At 50.1% G+C, this 19638-nt stretch overlaps 1 long non-coding RNA gene across 1 annotated transcript in view; it reads left to right on the top strand.

Annotated features, from left to right (window-relative positions):
- The first annotated feature begins 2280 nt into the window (after positions 1-2280).
- The window catches only part of LOC148453914 (uncharacterized), a 201996-nt gene continuing 184638 nt past the window's right edge, over positions 2281-19638 (top strand). Inside the window, exon 1 of the long non-coding RNA XR_015874858.1 lies at positions 2281-2364. This is a non-coding gene — a long non-coding RNA (uncharacterized LOC148453914). The remainder of the gene's footprint in view (positions 2365-19638) is intronic.

Here is a 19638-nt window from a genome sequence, read left to right as displayed (position 1 = left end):
CACCAGAGGCCCAGTCGTCGTTGGGTATGCTGGCCACACTAGGGTTTTCGGTTTGAAGATGCTCCAGTGCTCCAAAAAGGTCTCCTCTGTGAGAGAAAGAGGTAAAGTAGGAGGAGAGGAGCAAACCTGGTAGGAGAGGTTCTTACCCAGTGGATGTCACAGTCCAAACATCATTAAGTGCAAATTTTGTGGCACTAGTTCCAAGGGTTTCCTTCCACTGGCTTAGACCAAAGAACAATGGTGCTACCCTGCGGAAAATTGTGGGTGCAAGGTGGGTGGCACGGGGTAACCTCTGGATTGGTGGCCTATGCACACTGCACAGCTTCCACCCAGTTTTATTAAGCCTCTGTCAGTATAACTGACAATAATATGGCACACTGGGCCTGATTCGGAGATGTACGTAAACCCAGGCTCGGTGAAATCCCAGGCCCCACTGACTTGTAGCCACACCTCACACATAGCAGGCAGTGCAGCTGCTTGCTGGGCAGTCATCAGGAATGGGGCTGATCCAGCCGGCAGCTTCACGCAGAGGACTGGGGGCTGGCTGGAAACTTTTAGCCTGGGGGGCAAATGCAATCCAGTGGCCCCAGCTTTTCTACCAGCGCACTGCAATTGCAAAATAGTTGTGGGGAAGCGATTTAAATGTGTAATGAAATATATGAAAAATCATTTTGTGTAAGGACACACATCCACATAAAGATATGAAAACGACTGCACGATTATGACATTGTAATCGCTCAGTCGTTTGTCAGTCTATGATGAGCCTACACTGAACGAGCAGTCGTACAATGTAGGCACATCAATTATCTGCTAACATGCTCAACATGATGTTATCGTCAGGTTGTTCAGCATGTTTGCCCGATGATAGCTGTCTAAACGACTAGCGGGCACGCTCATCGCTGGTCGTTTAAGACATTTTTGCAAGCGATTTGCAAACTATTTATGAAAGATAATGATATCGTTATCGTTCAGATAAATCGTCTAGTGCAGAGGTTCCCAAAGTCCACCATTACAGTCCACATTTTAAGGATATCCATGCTTGAGCACAGGTGACTTAATTGGTACCTCAGTCAATTTGATTTAACCAGCTGGACTCAAGCATGGATATCCTTAATACCTGGACTGTAACAGCGGACTTTGGGAACCTCTGGTCTAGTGAATGTGTGCCTTAAGAGTTATAGTTAAAAACATCACTTACCAGCCCTGATTGACAGACTATTCTAGTGACCGATCTCAAATATATTGATAGTACAGCCGACAAACTATATATTACGTTTGTTTTCTCGAGTGTACACACAAGATATAGCGTGTCTGCTGTGCAGCATGACAGATGCACTATATCTTGCAGATACATTGTGCACATCCACCAACCGACACATACACTGGCCGGCAGGAAACGTCGACACTGATATCACAACTGTGCGGGTAAATGTAAATGCACACCCAGTTGTGATGTCTGCCAGACAGATTGATAATCCCATTGGTAAGTGTGGACGCTTACCAAAATTGTCCGCTTGGTCTGTGGGTTTGTCACTTAATTGGGCCGTTGGCATAGTGTGTACCCGGCATAAGTTACTGTGATTGTGGCATTTGGGAAAGTAGCCTAGATAATGGTCCATAGGGCATGCCTGATAGGTGGATATGTCTGTAACTTAGTAAACTGCTGCTAGGAGTCACAGCCTACCAAAGCCGGGATATGGTGGTGTGCTTAGGGCTGTGCAGTATTATGATGTGCCCAGTGCTGCCAGCACTATCGTGTGCCCAGTGCTGCACATTACTATGGTATGCTCAGTGCTGAATCTTACCTGCTGTCAGTGTGGACCCAGCAGCATAAACATCCCTCTCCCTTTACAGGCAGCAGCAGCAATGGTTAATCTGGGGAAGGCATGAGCAGCAGGAGTCCAGACAAACTCCATCGACAAGCCCCGCCCCCTTTTTCTACTCTCCAGCCCCTTGGGTTCCTGGGAAAGAAAACCTAGCTCTCTATTGGTTGGCGGAGGCCATGATTTTGAAGCCTGCTGTAGGGGCAGCCATTTTTGGTTAGCCACTGCAGCTTCACTTTACACATTTAATAGCACAGAGCGGTCCTGAACCACTTAAATTGTGCCGGCATGATGGCACCCTGCCTCCCCCCCGCCCAGCCCGCCCCTGGGGCTAGGGTACATTGCAGTCAGACTCAGCACTGCAGTGCACTACCGGGTAATAAATCCCAGCAGTCACTGCACAGGGGTCAGAGGAGCATGTGCTGAGCTCTGATTGGAGGTGCCCATCACATGCTCCTCTGAGGCTGTGACTGCTGCTGTGTAAAGTGTGAGCTACTGTGACTACTGCTCTGCTGGCTGCCTGAGGCTGCTGTGGCTTCTGGTGAGTACATTATGTAGGCACTGCAGTGTTCCATAGTGTGTGGGCACTACAGGTGGCATAATGTGTGGGCACAGGAGTGTGACATAATGTGTGGATTATTTTATCTAAATGTTCTGTTATTTTTAGGTTGTTCCGTGTTTTATATCTTTTATTGGTACAGAAACATTTTTGCTTTTATTTTCATTATTATACATTTTTACGAGAAGGTTATTTATTAGCAAACATTGGGCCTGATTCAGACCTGGACGCTATCCGCAGTGCGCTCGCTATTGCCGATGGTTGCTAATCTGCGCATGCATATGGATCGCAGTGTGCGTGCGCAAACTACACACTCCGTACGCAGATCCCTCGCTCGCACAGCAAAGCCAGCCCAGCAGAGTGAGTGACAGGAGAGGCCATTTGTGGGTGGTAACAGGGACAGTCCAGTAAAAATGGGGGAGTGGAGGTGCGAACGCAGGCGTGCCCGGGTGTTTCAACGCCGTTTTAGAGGCGTGCATAATTAACAGGCAGCGTCATAGTATACACGTCACCAGCCATTTTTTTACTCTGTTTTCCTCGCAATGCTTGCGGTAGAAAAAAGCTACCACAAGTACTGCGTTCACAGCCGATAGTGGTCAATGTATCAATGTTTTCACAATCTTCCAGGAGATGACGTGGGGCAGTGGGCGTCTCTGCATTCGCTAAGGGGAGTCTGCTTACACAAAGCGAACGCTCGTACAGGTAAGATGGGCGTGCTTATGCCTTGGCGAGCGATCGCTCCCTGCTGCATCACTTTCAAATATTTGCATACGCATTGAGCGAGCGAGCGTACGCTCATAGCGACCGGGTCTGAATCAGGCCCATTATTGATAAATATGAGTGTGAAGAGATTATCAGTCTGTACCTGTTGTAACCTGTTTGCATTATAACTATATTCTGGAATTGATCACCCCAGTTACTGTATAAAGTGACACTATAGCATAAATAAAATATCATTTTACTATTGGATGATCTCTCTTTTATTGATATCTTATGATATCAGTATTTTGTGAATTTCCTATTTATAAACATTGTTTATTAGAATTAACATGAAAGTAGGGCCCCCTAATTATTTAGGGTTTGCTATATCATACCTATATCATATCTTCTGGGGGTCCCTAGTCCAGCGCTAGCGATAAATCTATATTAATAGAAAATAGCTTCCAGTCTTCAATAAACAATGTTGGTCTCCAACTCCATCTTTTGGAATAATTTATGATGATCTTCATAATAACTCCCAACTGTGCGGATCTAAAGGGACTGTCCCGCTGGCCAGACAGATGGCACATGACCTTTGCCCCGACCGCTGGGAACTTCGGGAGGTTCCTGCCAGTCGTGTGCAGTTAATGGGTAGAGGAGAGAGATTGAGTCCAGCTTATTAGTTTGGAAGCACTATTAATGCCCCAACGGGATGAACTTGCCCCCCTTTTTAGTTTGCATTGGGCAATGTTGGGAGGTATCTGTAGCTATTTGAAAATCACAGTACAATACATACTTAGACATTCTAGCTACAGAACTATACATACAACATTGTACATGAAATAAAACACTAAATATGTCCAGAAATGTGAATTGCTAGATTCATACAAAGAGACAGGGCCAATAATGGCATCGTAACTGACTGAAAATGTAGCTTTTTGACCAACCAAGGGTAGTAGAGTATTTTATACACATCCTGTTACCTTCTGTGCTCTCTGCCTGTGGGGCTGATGCCCGTTTGCGCAGTGTCTTGTAAGTTTTCCGCACTGTGCATGTTTTGAATCGAAGTACTGGCAATACAGAGGCCCTCATTCAGACCCACTCGCGAGCGGCTGTCCGCTCGCAAATGGGTCGATGGTCCCCACTGCGCATGCGCACGACGGAGGGAGCTCCGTCGTGCGCATGCGCGAGACCCGACGAGCGAAGGACTTTCCTTCGCTCGGAGTGTCTCATCAAAGGGGGCTTGCTGTCGATGGTGACTGACAGCACGCCCCCTTTGGTGGGCGTGCCGGGGGCGTGCCTGCCAGACGTGACCCACAGCTATACGAGCGTCCAGGAGGACGCTCCATATTAATGGAGGTGGGCCCTGATTCAGAGCGAGCGCTCTGGTCAGAGCGTCCGGCTCTGAATCAGGGCCAGAGTGGCATGTGTTTCTGTCATATCTCCTCTTGCAACTGGAGAGGTGTCATTGGGGGAGAACGGTGCGTTCAGTGAGTGCACTACGATGCAATTGCAAGTTGCAGCAGTATCGTACTGCTGCATGAAGGGCCCACCAGGGAAATACAGTGGTAGGGGCCCATGCTTATGGGGTGTAGCCAGCCACCATAGTGGGTGTGGCCAGCCACCACAGAGGCTTGGTTAACTATTAGAGAGTGCATGGTCTGAGCCCCTTTATAAATACATATAGTAAACACTGATGATTCATGCATGATAATGTACCAAGCTGATAATAGCAGCAATGCACTGGGAACACAGTATAATATAACATGTGAATAATGATTAAGCACAATAGAGTAAAAATTTATAATTTGAGTACACAGTCTGGATCCTGACCCCTAGAGGAGGGGATAGGCCCCCAGGCAGTGGGGCCCACTGGGGAATTCCTCTGTACCCCTTACAGTACAGAATTGGCGTAAGCATAAGTACGCAGATTTTTAGACGTATCATTTGCACATACAAGCTAAGGCAAGGGTGCCGTGATGGTGATGACAGGCAGCAGACAAGGAGCGCAGGTAGAGGCGGATGTACCGCAAAGATACGTACAACACATCCTGCAGATGAAGATATACATTTATTACCATGTACACAATGCAGCAGCAGGGACATACAGATTGTCCTCAGTCACAACAGGTTTAGGGTCAGCCTGTGGTTAGGGGCATAGAGAGGGTGGTTCCGGTGGAGCGCGAGCCAGGCGCCGAAGTCGTCAGGGGGCGCCCGGCGCTGCGCCACCCCGCCCCCTAGCTAAAATCTAACCAGCAGCTGGCTGAGCTGACAGCCTGCCGGGTGCTTGCTCCAGGATCGCTTCCGCCTTTGTGCGTGTGATGTCATGACAGCACGCGCACGGACAGAGGAGCCAGGACGAGCTACAAAAAAAAAAAGAGCGAGGTGCGTGGTGCTGATAGCGTGGTGCCCGTTTGTTGCGCAGACAGTGCTGCACTTTAAATACAAATACACTTTTTAGGGGACTGCGTGAGGGAGGTGAGGTGGTGGTGGTGGGGCACTTATATATATAATATTGACACTGGCAAATGCTGTGGGGTTTAATAAGGGATGGGGCCTGGCCTGCTATAATCTGTGAGGGAGGAAGGGGGGCACTTATATTTAATACTGGCAGTGGCTGAGGGGTTTTATAGGGGACGGGGTCTGGCCTGCTACAATCAGGGAGGGGGGAGGCACTGATATATAATTAATACAGAGGAGTGCCCATATCCTTTAATACCCATTATGACACCCCTCTCTCACATACCGTATGGGTGACCTGCTACAATCAATGAGAGTGGGAGGGGGGGGGTCTGATATATAATGTGGTTATAAATTAAAATTAGACTAAATTAAATTTAGTATAAATTAGACTTTTTGGTGCTCTGTGCCAGAGAGATCATTGGCGACCCCACCCCCATTTTTTAAATAGGGTCATAAGAAACCTCCCCTTATAAACTTTAATGATGAAGACGAGAGAGAGAGAGAGAGAGAGAGAGAGAGAGAAAAATATCCTTCTGGCTTGGGCATGCTGCCATACATGTATGTCCTGATGAAAAGGCTATATGCCTTGAAACGTCGACACATGGATATTGTTATTATGATGTCGAATTGTTAATACATATTGACTTTATTCAACCATTGGAGTGCCGCCTTCCTCTGTATTGTGCTGGGTGCATACCCAAGCCAGAAGGATTTTTTTCTGTATATTTTCTCTAGGATGGCACCTGTCATTTTATATTTATCGTCTTGAGTACATATTCTATTGCGCTTTACAGAAAATATTTGGCCATTCACATCAGTCCCACTGGAGCTTCAAATCCATATTATCTGCAGCATGCATACACAATAAGGTTAATTACAGTCAGGAGCCAATTAACCTACCGGTTTATGTTCTTTAACATGTTAGCCACGCCCCCACAATGTTAGCCACGCCCTCAATTCAGTACAGGGGAGGGAAGCGTCGATACATACCCTTGCTCCGGGCACCATGGTACCTAGTTACACCTCTGACTGCGATTAGGGTCAGGCTGTGGTTAGGGCTCGACATTATGACCATATTGATAGTTAGCATGCTGACTTAACTTCTATTCTGGTGTCGACATTCTGAATGCTGACATAACATTCAACACTCCTCATCATCCATTATTGACCTTCATTGTGGCCCGTCTGTTGTGCCCATCAGCTTCAGATATGGCATGCCATAGTACTGACATGTTGTCCTAGCCACACACCACGGGGTCCATACTCTCACTTAGCCAGACAAACATGGGCGCTTGACCAACAGCAAATCCCACAGGGCCCGATGACTGTGGCCAGTTGATGATTGCAGAGTACTATTGTCGGCCATCCCTGTTTTGCAACATTTCCTATCAGTCCCTTCTGGGTTCTCAAGCGGGGTTTGTGGGTCAATTTGGAGCATGCCAAACCATTAAAGAGAAGAACCAGGGATGTTACCTGTCATATTATAAAGGGATGCACAGTACCGCCGGCTTACCGGAATACTGCCTCCGACATCTCCCCAGTCCCACTTAGTTTTTTTAAATTCCTCCCTGAAATCTGCTTTCTGTGTAACGATAAAGGGCCTGATTCAGACGGCTGTCCGCTCGCAAGTGGGTCGATGTTCTGGACTGAGCATGCGCACGACGGAGGGAGCTCCGTCGTGCGCATGCGTCAGACGCGGCGAGCGAAGGAAACTCCTTCGCTCGTTGTGTCTGATCAAAGGGGGCGTGCTGTCGATGTTGATTGACAGCACGCCCCCTTTGGTAGGCGTGCCGGGGGCGTGCCTCCCCGACGGGGGCGTTCCCACGGGAACGCCTCCCGTCAGAAGCCGGCCCACTGACATCACTAGTGATGTCAGTGGGAGTGATTTTGGCTCTGATAGAGCCAAAATCACTCCGGAGCTTGCGGTTGAAAACCTCAACCGCAGGCTCCGGCTCGCAGTTTCGATGGTCGCGATGGTCAAGACCATCGCGGCCATCAAACTGCACGCTCGTATAGCCTGTGGGTGGTGACCCACAGCTATACGAGCGTCCAGGAGGACGCTCCATTTTCATGGAGGCCGGCCCTCATTCAGAGCGTGCGCTCTGCTCAGAGCGTACGGCTCTGAATGAGGGCCTAAGTGCTATGAATCACCGAATAATATTGACACAAGCTACAATGGAAGCACCAAGAGGACACGGATATCTGCTCTGAGATTTGGCCTAAGATTGTTTATCCCTGTCTTACATCTGTACCACATTTAATCAAGTTGTTAAGGGGGCCTGCAGAAGTCCCATATGTAACACATCTGATTGTAATATATGCTCTTTTATCATTTTCATGCATACTGATTTAGCAGCAATGAAGAAACAATAGTAACAGCTATTCTGTACAAGCACGGACATATACTTACTGCATACTGTGATTTTCTAATTGTCATTTTTCCAACTAAGCTAAATAGGCTTTTGTTTTTAATAAAAACAACAACATTATAATACTGAAAGCATGCTGTTGCATATTAGAACCCTTGCTATGATATTGTAACGGGAAGCCGACGGACGAAATCCCGACCGCCGGCTTCCCGACTGTCTAATCCCGACTGTCTAATCCCGGCAAGGTACTAATGACAGGCGTTGAAATCCCGACGACTGTCATTAGATCTACGCCGGGAGCCCGACGCCTGGCATACCGAACGAAGGTAAGCCGGGCACAGCCGCAGGGGGGGGAGGGTTAGGTTTTAGGGCTCCAGGGGGGATTTAGGGTTAGGCACCCCCCCCCTGGGAGGGTTAGGTTTAGGCTAGGGGAAGGGGGAGTTAGGATTAGGCACCCCCGGGGGGAGGTTAGGGTTAGACACCCCACTGGGAGACTTAGGTTTAGGCAGCAGGGAAAGGGGGGTTAGGTTTAGGCACTTAGAGGGGGATTAGGGTTAGGCACTGGGGGGGAGGTTAGGTTTAGGCACCCCTAAGGGTGCCTAATCACTGTGCAATTTATCACTTTCCAGAACTTCATACATCTGCCTCATTGATCCCTATGGCTATATGCATATGCAGTCGGGATGCCGACGGTCTAAATGCCGACCGTCGGTATCCCGATTGTCTAATCCCGGCAAGGGTCTAATGACCTGCGTGGAAATCCCGATGCCTGTCATTTTACCTACGCCGGGAGCCCGACGCCCGGCATCCTGATCGAAGGTAAGCTGGGCACGGACAGCCGGGGGGGGGAGGGTTAGGTTAGGGGCTCCCGGGGGGAACTTAGGGTTAGGCACCCCCCCAGAGGGTTAGGGTGTGGCTAGGGGAAGGCGAGGTTAGGGTTAGGCATCCCCAAGGGGAGGTTAGGTTTAGGCTGCGGGGAAGGGGGAGTTAATTTTAGGCACTTACAGGGGGGGTTAAGGTTAGGCACTTACGGGGGGGGGTTAGGCACTTACAGGGGGGGTTAGGGTTAGGCACCCCTAAGGGAGGATTAAGGTTAGGGGGGGAGTGTAAGGTTAGTAAATACTAAAATACTTACCTGTCGGGATTAGAACATCCGGTCTTCCAGCGTCGGGCTTAGAACCGCCGGACGCATCATACCGATCCGCTTACAGTACATGGAACTCTTGTAAAACACATGAGCAAGCCCTGAACAGTATCAGTGTGTTTTCATCAACAAGTAGATCTTACTAACAGCTTTGCAGTTTGTTAACATTTGGCTGTAAGTCAGTGTATGACACGCCTCTCAGATGCAGCAGTACACGCCTATCACATGTATGACACGCCCCTCAGATGTAGCAGTACACGCCTATCACATGTATGACACGCCTCTCAGATGCAGCAGGACACGCCCACTTTACTGCCGCACTCCTAGGTGTTGCTTTCACAATCTCCCTGAAATTCGTTTTCAAATGTAGGCAAGCATGATGTATGAAGCCCCGTCATTCACATTGGGCAGCAGGGTGGTACACTTGTTAACATTGCTGCCTCACAGTATTGGGGTCATGAGTTCTATGTGGAGTTTGTATGTATTCCTTTGTTTGCATGGGTTTCCTCCTAAACTCCAAAATGATGATATAGGGGGTGCAGTGACTGTGAAGTCCGAGGGTGTAAAGATTCTGGGGGTCATTCAGACCCACTCGCAAGCGGCAGTACGCTCACAAGTGGGTCGATGGTCCCCACTGCGCATGCGCACGACGGAGGGAGCTCCGTCGTGCGCATGCGCGAGACCCGGACTGCGACAGCCAAGCTGTCGCTCCGGGTCTCGCACCAAAGGGGGCATGCTGTCGATGGGGACTGACAGCACGCCCCCTTTGGTGGGCGTGGCGGCCAGACGGAGGCGTTCCCATGGGAACGCCTACCGTCTGAAGCCGGCCCCACTGACATCACTAGTGATGTCAGTGGGAGTGATTTTGGCTCTGATAGAGCCAAAATCACTCCAGGGCTTGTGGCTGGGAAACCCTACCGCAGGGTTTCCGTCGCAAGTCCGATGGTCGCGATGGTCAAGACCATCGCGACCATCTTTTTGGACGCTCGTATACCACAGCTATACGAGCGTCCAGGAGGACGCTCCATTTTAATGGAGGAGGGCCCTGATTCAGAGCGAGCGCTCTGGTCAGAGCGAGCTGCTCTGAATCAGGGCCTCTGAGTGGTGCATATGGGGAAGTTTACTTCAGACAGATCTCTTGCACCTAACATGGGTCTATACTAATGACGGTTGTGGCGGTCGGCATGTAATTAATGGGCGACGCGCGCTCCTGCTTGCGCACGCACGATCCCCCGCATTTGTTGAACCGACACATGCATAGCCTAAAGTAATAAAATGGGCTTCTGCGGCTACCGCCAACTACAGCCAATTTGCCCCTTTGTGGGTGAGAAGTTTAGAGGTTTATTTAGAATTCACCTTTGTAGACATTTTCTGATTTGCAATTTATTCCAAGGTAGATCGTTATGTGACAGATATATATATGAAACAGCTAGTTGTTTATTGAATAGATAGTCCATTATTAAATAGATATATATTAGCAGGTGTCCCCCTCCTCTGAGCAGCGTGCCCGACCCTCCTCAGCCGAACATCTTATCTTTTGTACAAGGCGGCAAGCGGGTCTCTTCTCCCAAAGATGTCACTGGGAAATTGGCGCCGCAGAAGAGGAGGTGCCTTCTTGCCGGCACAAGGCAAGTATAATCTGGGTGCAGAGCAGGTCCCGTGTGTATTACACACCATGCACCCAGTATACATACATATATGTCTATTAGATATATAACTAGGTAATAGATTGATTGATAGATAGATGGATAGATAAGTATTAGATAGATAATTATACCCCTTTTCCACTGACCTGAAAATCCCAGGGTATTGCACGCAGAGGCGGAGCGTGGAGCCATGGCACCCGGAGCACGCTATTGCTACGAGCCGACCCCCCCCCCCCCATCGTTCCCCCTCTACTGAAATTTGTTAAATTGGGCATGGGCCACATTTGCCAAAGCAGGAGCTCAAACCTACCAATTGCTCTCTGGCTGTCAAGGCACACCATAGATAAAATAAAGGCAGGGAGGGGATGTACTGTATGTTTATGCAGTCCACTGCCAGCAGCAGCTACAGAGGGGATGCGTTTGGCACACCGGAGGTTGGGATGCAGACATTTACATCCCGACTGCCAGGATGCAGAGGGTAAGTAGTGGGGTTGGGGGGAGGGTTAGGTTTAGGGGTTAGGCACTAGGGGAGGGTTAGGGTTAGGCACTAAATGGGGAGGGTTAGGGTGCGGGGAGGGGAGGGGGAGATTAGGAGAGGGGGAGGGTTAGTATACCAACCAACAAGTGTCGGTATGTTAACCCTGTCAGGATCCCGACTGTCTGTATTTCATACCGATCCCGCTGCAGAGGGCACTTGTCCAAAAGTTAGGACAGTCACAGGTGGGCAAGGACTGGAGGCAGATGGGGAGGCAGGTGAGTAGGTGGGTGAGGACAGGAGGTGGGTGAGGAGACATGCTAGTAGGAGGGAGAGGACTGGAGGTGGGCGAGTACTAGAGGCAGGTGAGGAGGCAAGTGGGTAGATGGGGGTGGACTGGAGACAGGTGAGGTGAGCGGGCAGGTAGGCAGGAGAGGACTGGAGTCAGACAAGGAGCCAGTGAGGAGGTGTGCTGATACGTGGGAGAGGACTGGTGAGGAGACAGGTGAGGAGGTGTGCTGGTAGGCAGAAGAGGACTGTAAGGGGGGCAAGGACTGGAAGCGGGCGAGGAGGCGGGCGGGTAGCCATGAAAGGACTGCGTGGGAGCAGGAAGACAGGCACGGAGGCGTGCTGGTAGGCAGGAGACGACTGGAGGCAGACAAGTAGGTGGAGAGTTAAGCTTGTGAATGTAAAGTGAAAAAAGTAACTGAGTGTTAATAATCATTAATAATTATTGTAATTATAATAAACTGTTGGCAGCCCTACTACTCTCTTTTTTGTTTTATTTTGGTCTCCCACTCCCTTTTTTCTGTCTTCCTCTGCTCCCCTCTTTCTCCTTTTACTGAGTGTGTCAGAGCTGCAGGGACCTCCGATGCAGCTCCCTGAATCACTTCCATAAGTAGGCTAATGTCTGTGGCAAGCCCCCCAAACCCCCCCCCTCCCGCTCACGTCTGCAGCCTCCCACTCCCAGAACACTGAACAGAGGTCCATCCCGTACCTGCGCCCCAGAGCAGGCCGCCTTTGCTCTCAGGATCCACGGCGGGCGCTTAGATGTGGCACTGTGCAGGGGCAGAGAAGGAGGCTATCAGGGAGAGAAAGCAGTGCACCAGGAGCCAACACCCGGGAGTCTATCATCTATTATACAACTGCTGGAGTTGGACTTCACCCTCAGCCAGCGCCCTCTGATCTGTCAAGCGCCCGGAGCTCATGCTCCACTGGAACCGCCCTCCCTACACCCCTGATTGCACGTGAACGCGCTTCAAGTATTTTTGTCAGTGGAAACGGCTCCAGCCGGGTCCAGTCACCCGGGAAGCCAACCCTACTAGCGAACAGGGTTTTTCCCGGGATGGGCCCAGGTAAGTCTCAATGCAAACGTGTAACCTGGTTTATCCAACCCAGGATCCATTTACAGCACAGCCGCATTCTGGCGCAAGGAGATGATGTCATCTTCAAGCTCCGGCACTGCACCCGTGTCCAGTGTGAACAGCGCCGATCTGCAGTGGAAAGGGGTCTGTCCTGGGTTTGACCCAGTTTGGAACTGTGGGCCTAATTCAGACCCGCTCGCGAGCGCTGAGCGCTCGCAAGCGGGTCGATGTTGGCCAAGTGAGCATGCGCACGACGGAGGCGGCTCCGTCGTGCGCATGCGCGAGACCCGAATAACGACGGCCAAGCCGTCGTTATGGGTCTCGCATCAAAGGGGGCCTAGTGATGTCAGTGGGAGTGCTTTTGGCTCTGATAGAGCCAAAAGCACTCCAGGGCTTGCGGCCACGAGACCCTACCGCAAGGCTCTCGTCGCAAGCCCGATGGTCGCGATGGTCTTGACCATCGCGACCATCATTTTGGCCGCTCGCTATAGCTGTGGGTAGTCACCCACAGCTATGCGAGTGGCCAGGAGGCCGCTCTTAAATTCAGAGGGACGGCCCTGATTCAGAGCGAGCGCTCTGTCAGAGCGTCCGGCTCTGAATCAGGGCCTGTGTTCCAAATCACAGGTTAGGCCCGGATTTATGTGGAAAAGAGGTATTAGATATATAGATAAAGAAGTAGATATTAGATAGATAGATAAATATTAGCTATAAGATAGATATACATATAAAAGATAGATCGATAGATAACTTGATATTAGGTAGATTATAAATCTAAATGAAAGATAAATATTAGATGTAAGATATAACTATGAGACAGATTTACGTATAATAGATAACTAGCTAGAGATTAGATAGATTAGAGAAATATAGATGGATGCATAGATAGGTATTAGATAAGTAGATATTGGATAGATAAGTAGATATTAAATAGATAAATATTAGATATAAGACAGCTATACATATAATAGATCGATAGATGGATAACTAGATATTGAGTAGATATATAGATAGTTACAAACTTATGATTAGATAAAGCAGGAATCCCATTTTCAAGACTAAGGGGGTCATTCAGACCCGCTCGCGAGGGAAGTTCGCTCGCAAGCGTGTCGATGTTTGGCGAATGCGCATGCGCACGACGGAGGGAGCTCCATCGTGCGCATGCGCGAGACCCGTCGCTCGGGGTCTCGCACCAAAGGGGGCGTGCTGTCGATGGTGAGTGACAGCACACCCCCTTTGGTGGGCGTGCCGGGGGCATGGCTGCCAGACGGAGGCGTTCCCATGGGAACGCCTACCGTCTGAGTCCGGCCCCACTGACATCAGTAATGATGTCAGTGGGAGTGATTTTGGCTCTGATAGAGCCAAAATCACTCCTGGGCTTGCGGAAGCGGGACCCTACCGCAGGGTCTCGTCGCAAGCCCGATGGTCGCGATGGTCTTTGACCATCGTGACCATAAACATGGACGCTCGCTATAGCTGTGGGTGGTAACAGCGTCCATGAGGCCGCTCCAAAAACAGGTAGGAGGGCCCTGATTCAGAGCGAGCGCTCTGGTCAGAACGTTCAAATCTGAATAATTCAGAGGCGGTCGGAGGATGCAAGTGGTCGCTCAGAAACTGGGCGACTGCTTGCATCCTGACCGGCCGCCTCTGTTTCGGTCGTTAGGCTGTGGGTTTACACCCACAGCTCTAACGACCGCTCGGGTGATGGTCGCGATGGTCAGAGACCATCGCGACCATCGGGGCTTACGATGAGACCCTAGGGTAGGGTCTCACTTGTCGTAAGCCCCGGAGAGCTTCTGGCTCTGTCAGAGCCGGAAGCTCTCCACTGACATCACTTGTGATGTCAGTGGGGCCTCCCCCAAACGGCAGGCGTTCCCATGGGAACGCCTCCGTTTGGGCTGCCACCCCCCGGCCCGCCTTCCAAACGGGGCGAGCTGTCAATCAACATCGACAGCTCGCCCCCTTTGGAAAGAGACCCGCTACGACCGGCGCTGTCGGTCGTAGCGGGTCTCACGCATGCGCACGAGGGAGCCGGCTCCCTCGTGCGCATGCGCACTGGCCAAACATCGAGGCGGTCGTAGACCGTACGGCCGCCTCTGAATAAGGTCCTAAACGCTTCATTATAACACGGGTCACAGAATCAAATTATTGCCAAATTGGCATCTGCAAATTTCACATTTTAAACTGCCCACTTCACAGATCCCAGAGTCGGTCTAATTATGGACTAGCCCCCAGGTGTGACTCCCTCCAGGAAAGGTGAATGCAAGCTGTAAGGATTGCATTGGCGGGCAGACATCCCTAAGCAGCATGCTTACACTAATTTAAAGCAATTAATTAGAGTGCATTTGGGGTATGTGTGGGATAGCTTGGGGCTCTCTGCATAAATAAACTTTGGTTTCCTGCCATTTTGCCACTCAATTCACCATGACAGGAAATGACAGACTGCCCTCCCTGGAATGTGGTAGGGTTCTAGAGGGAGGGAGGGGGGTGGTGGTGGTTATACTCTTACCCTCCAAAGGGGTCTCATTTACATCTTTTCTGACACCGTATGTCTCAGATACGGTGTCATTTAAACGAACTTAACCGATTGTTTGTGTGTGACTGGAAATGATTGCAAAGACCAAACTTTTCAGTTTCCATCCCTCCACCACGCTCCCAGCTTGAATACGTCTCGGTCACTACTTACTTACCCGATGCCTGTTTTTGTAAAGATTATTTGAATAATGGTCCCCTGTAAAATATCAACATGTAACTTATTTAGCTGTCAAACATCTGAGCCATGCTCGTTCTGGCGACATTATGTTGTATATCTTACCCACAATCTGGCTTTCATTTGACTCACTTTTAAGGATAAACAGTGTGACAGGGTTATTGCTGGCAGCCCTGGGTAAGCTTTGGGAACCGCGCTAGGCCCCGGGCAGCATTTATTGCAGTAACACAATCCTCGGGTCCCAAATAACTTCATGAAATGTCCATTTTAACCAATGTGGGGATGTTTAGCTTCTCTTTAAAGATCAATAAAGTTTATTGCATTCTATTCAGGCCGACTGTCCAAACACTCCGTTCCCCATTCACAAGGGATTTTGTTCTTGAAACTATAGGAAAAGAAAGAGAGAACAGCCAAAGTGAATAAAGATTTACATTGACGCGATGGGATGAGTTTATTTTCCGTTGGGTATAATTAAAAGTCTTGTACGAGATTCTCCATAACAAAGCTTTAAGTGCAGGTTTATTGACAAACAACCAAACAATGTGTATTAGTCCTTTGCATTTAAATGCTGGTTCTTTAAGAGAGGGCTTTAGATGACCAGAAAGAATTATGTTATTTCGGAGCTGCATAAGATGTAATGTTAGCACGTCCTCTTCTCTATGTTTCTCAGTGTAATCCCCTCACCCACCTATGTTTCCCGGGCTGTCTGACAATATTTATTATGTCTGCCTTTGAACATGTGGTTCTCATTGTCTCTATATGATTGCATTTTTATGAATGATCCATGTTACTTCTTGCTATGTCCCCTCTGCTCTTACTCTATGGCAGTAGACGAGGCTCATGAATGGCAGCAGGGCTGTCATCAGAAATTGTGTGGCCCGGTACTGACATAGAAGGCAGGGCACCTCCGGGGGATGGCGCAGAGGTGGGTGGAGCTGTGTAAAATGTGGGTGGAGCTACACAGGGGAGGTTGAACGTCAACTAGTGCATTACCCAGTTTAAAAATTCTCAAAGTTTGGGGTGCGGAAGGCAGGATGGGCATGGGGGGCACAGGGTTGGGAGGGCACAGGGAAGGCTGGACTGCGGGTGCACAAGGCAGGGAAAGCTGGACCTTAATTGGGGTGGCAAAGAGCAGGGAAAGTTTGCTGGACTTCTGGGAAGGCTAGGTACACTAGGGGGGAGGCACAGGGCAGGGAAGGCTGGACTGGGGAGGGGAATAGGGCAGGGAAGACTGGCTGGTTTAGGGTGAGCACAGGACAGGGAAGGCTGGCTGGATTAGGGGAGCACGTGGCAGGGAATGCTGGCTGGACTAGGAGAGCACAGGGCAGGGAAGGCTGGCTGGAGTAGAAGGTTAGGGCAGGGAAGGCTGGCTGGACTAGGGGAGCACGTGGCAGGGAATGCTGGCTGGACTAGGGGAGCACGGGGCAGGGAAGGCTGGCTGGAGTAGAGGGTTAGGGCAGGGAAGGCTGGCTGGACTAGGGAAGCACGTGGCAGGGAAGGCTGGCTGGAGTAGAGGGTTAGGGCAGGGAAGGCTGGCTTCAGTAGAGGGTTAGGGCAGGGAAGGCTGGCTGGAGTAGAGGGTTAGGGCAGGGAAGGCTGGCTGCACTAGGTGGAGGGGCACAGGGCAGGGACTCCTACCTTGTTTCTTCAGCGGGCCCGGGAGACAGTAGTGCAGATATACAACGGCAGCCGGGGAGACACAGCGCTGCCGGCGGTATTTGAAATATGACGCTGCCCACGAGCCAATCACAGCTCGCGGACCGGCAGCCAATCAGGAGCTGCCACAATGGCTGCTCCTGATTGGCTGCCGGTCCGCGAGCTGTAATGTCTTGCGGCCGGCGACATATTTCAAATACCTCCGGCGGAGCTGTGTCTCCCCAGCTGCCATTCACATATTCTGGACTGCTGTCAGCCGACCCCCCGCGCTCTCCCGGACTCCGGCCCGGCAGTCCAGCTCTGACGGCGGCCCTGAATGGCAGACTCCGCTGTACATAGCTGGCAGATGCAGTATAAGGCTTGGCCATATACAGTATACGTACATTGGGCTTGATTCAGAGGTGGACGGAATTGCAGAGCCGCACACAAGCGGCTGTGTAATTCCTTCTATCAAAAGTGTGAAGGCAGCAGGAGGTGTGTGTAGGAAACAGAGACCTCCTTGCTGCATCTGCGATCCCAGTGCTGCGACCAAGGTCCTGGGATCATCTTCACAACTATCTGGACCATCGGTCGTGATGGTTGCTCCTCTGGCCAGGCTGCGGAAGCTGAAGCTTACAGCAGCCTGGCTGGGTCCTTTTCACTTGCGAAGCCAGGAAATCTGACCCAGACCCAGGCCTCGTCCCTCCCGGAAAACAAGAGCGGTAGCCAGCAACTCCCCCGCACCGCCCTTGGGGGTGGGGGTCTATGAGCGAGATCGCACATGCACACAACCCAAAACATCAGAGATGTGCGCTAACCATTGGGTTAGCGTACATCTCTGTATCAGGCCCATTATGTATTTGTGTTTTACTCCTGTTATTGTGCATTGCGCTATGAAAACTGTCAAAAGGATCTATACAATGCTCACTTGCCTACTCACTAGGGGGGAGATGTATCCCTTAGCAACCAATGAGCTTATAACTATCATCTAGCACAGTCTATAAATGACAGTTATGGTGGGTACACACTGGGCGATTAAAGTGGACGACTGAACAATATCGTTATTGTTCAGTCGTCCACTTTATCGTCCATTTTTATCACAAAAACGATGAACAATAACGACGACGCGCGTTCATGCAGGCCAACCTGACGATGCTGTCAGGTTGCTGCATGTTGGGGAATGGAGGAATAGAGCCCGGCGCTGAACGATATCGTTAATGATATCGTTCAGCGGGTGTGCTCAATGTCATGAACAACATTGAGCACACCCTGCCGGGGACACACTAGACGATATCGCTCAGGGAGCATATTGTCTAGTGTGTACGCACCATTAGGGGTACATTTACTAAAGTGAGAGTTATTAGAAGTGACTTTTAGAAGAGATGTTGCCCATAGCAACCAATCAGATTCTACTTAACAGTTAACTAGCACCAACAAATCTGATTGGTTTCTATGGGCAATTTCTCCACTTAATCTAGCTGTAAAGTGTGATACATCTCCCCCTCTACGATGCAATATATCTCCCCCTAGGAATGTCCAGGAGACTGCTGAATTTCGAAGAGCTCTCGCAAGCTCCCAAGACCATAAACCAGCCTCCCATATCCACTCACTTCTCCAGCGAAGGGGCGATAATACAATCCGCAGTGAATTGTGTCATTGTAGCCCTGCTGTCCAATAGGGCAATGAGCTGCAGGGGCAGGCCCAGACTTATGCAATTCACTGCACCACGCACACCTCTAACCTGAATTTTTAGAATGTCCGCAACTATGATATGATGATAGGGATTGTTATAGTGTGTGTTCTGACCACAGAAAGGTAATAGTTGGCTCTGGGAGGACATACTTACAAACTGCCTGCCAATTGATTTGCTTCTTTTCATGACCGCCTCCAAGATTCTGCCCGTGCTGCTCCCTACCTCTGGAATTCTCTACCTCTCTATCAGACTCTCCACCTCTCTGTAAAACTTCAAACGGTCTCTCAAGACCCACTACTTCTTCAAAGCCTCCCATCTCCCATCCTAGCCCTCTGTCCCATGCTCACTATCTACCCCATCTGTGTCACCCCCTGTCTGTCTTCCCCTCCCCTTTAGAATGTTAGCTCTCACAAGCAGGGCCCTCTTCCCCATGTGCTTTTCCTTCCCTTACTATTACTTACGGCACCTAACTCTTGACTTCTGCCATTGTACTACTTATTTGTTGCAGCAATGTTTATATACCATGTACTTGTCCTGTAATGTCTTGTACTGTAAAGGTGGGTACACACTGGCCAATATATTGGCCGATCTGCTGCCCATCGGCCAGTGTGTACAGACGATATGTCTGTGAACAATGTCGTTCACAGACATATTGCATTGGCTGTGCAGCACAGCCGATGGACAGATATGTCTGCAGACATATCTGTAAATCGGCGAGTGTGTACGGGCGATCAGCCGTTCGCTCAGACACACACAGTGGCAGCCGTGGGGAGGTGGGGCGGCCCCCCCAGACCAGCGGGACCCGCGGCTCCCACATAGATGATGGTTGTTCAGTGTATATGAATGACCATCATCTAAAGATATATCTGCAGATCACTCGATCTACAGATATATCTTTCAAATGTGTACCCACCTTAGGCCACTGTTATCTTGTTCTGCTTAATTGTCTATGTACTTTGGCCCTCATTCAGAGCCGGACGCTCTGAGCAGAGCGCTCGCTCTGAATGAGGGCCGTCCTCCATAAAAATGGAGCGTCCTCCTGGACGCTCGTATAGCTGTGG

This window comes from Taudactylus pleione, unplaced genomic scaffold (assembly GCF_031769625.1).
Source record: "Taudactylus pleione unplaced genomic scaffold, aTauple2 ptg001060l, whole genome shotgun sequence".
Classification (NCBI taxonomy): Eukaryota; Metazoa; Chordata; class Amphibia; order Anura; family Myobatrachidae; genus Taudactylus; species Taudactylus pleione.
The sequence above is the reverse complement of the archived record's forward strand: the minus strand, read 5'-3'. Positions and strand labels throughout refer to the sequence as shown.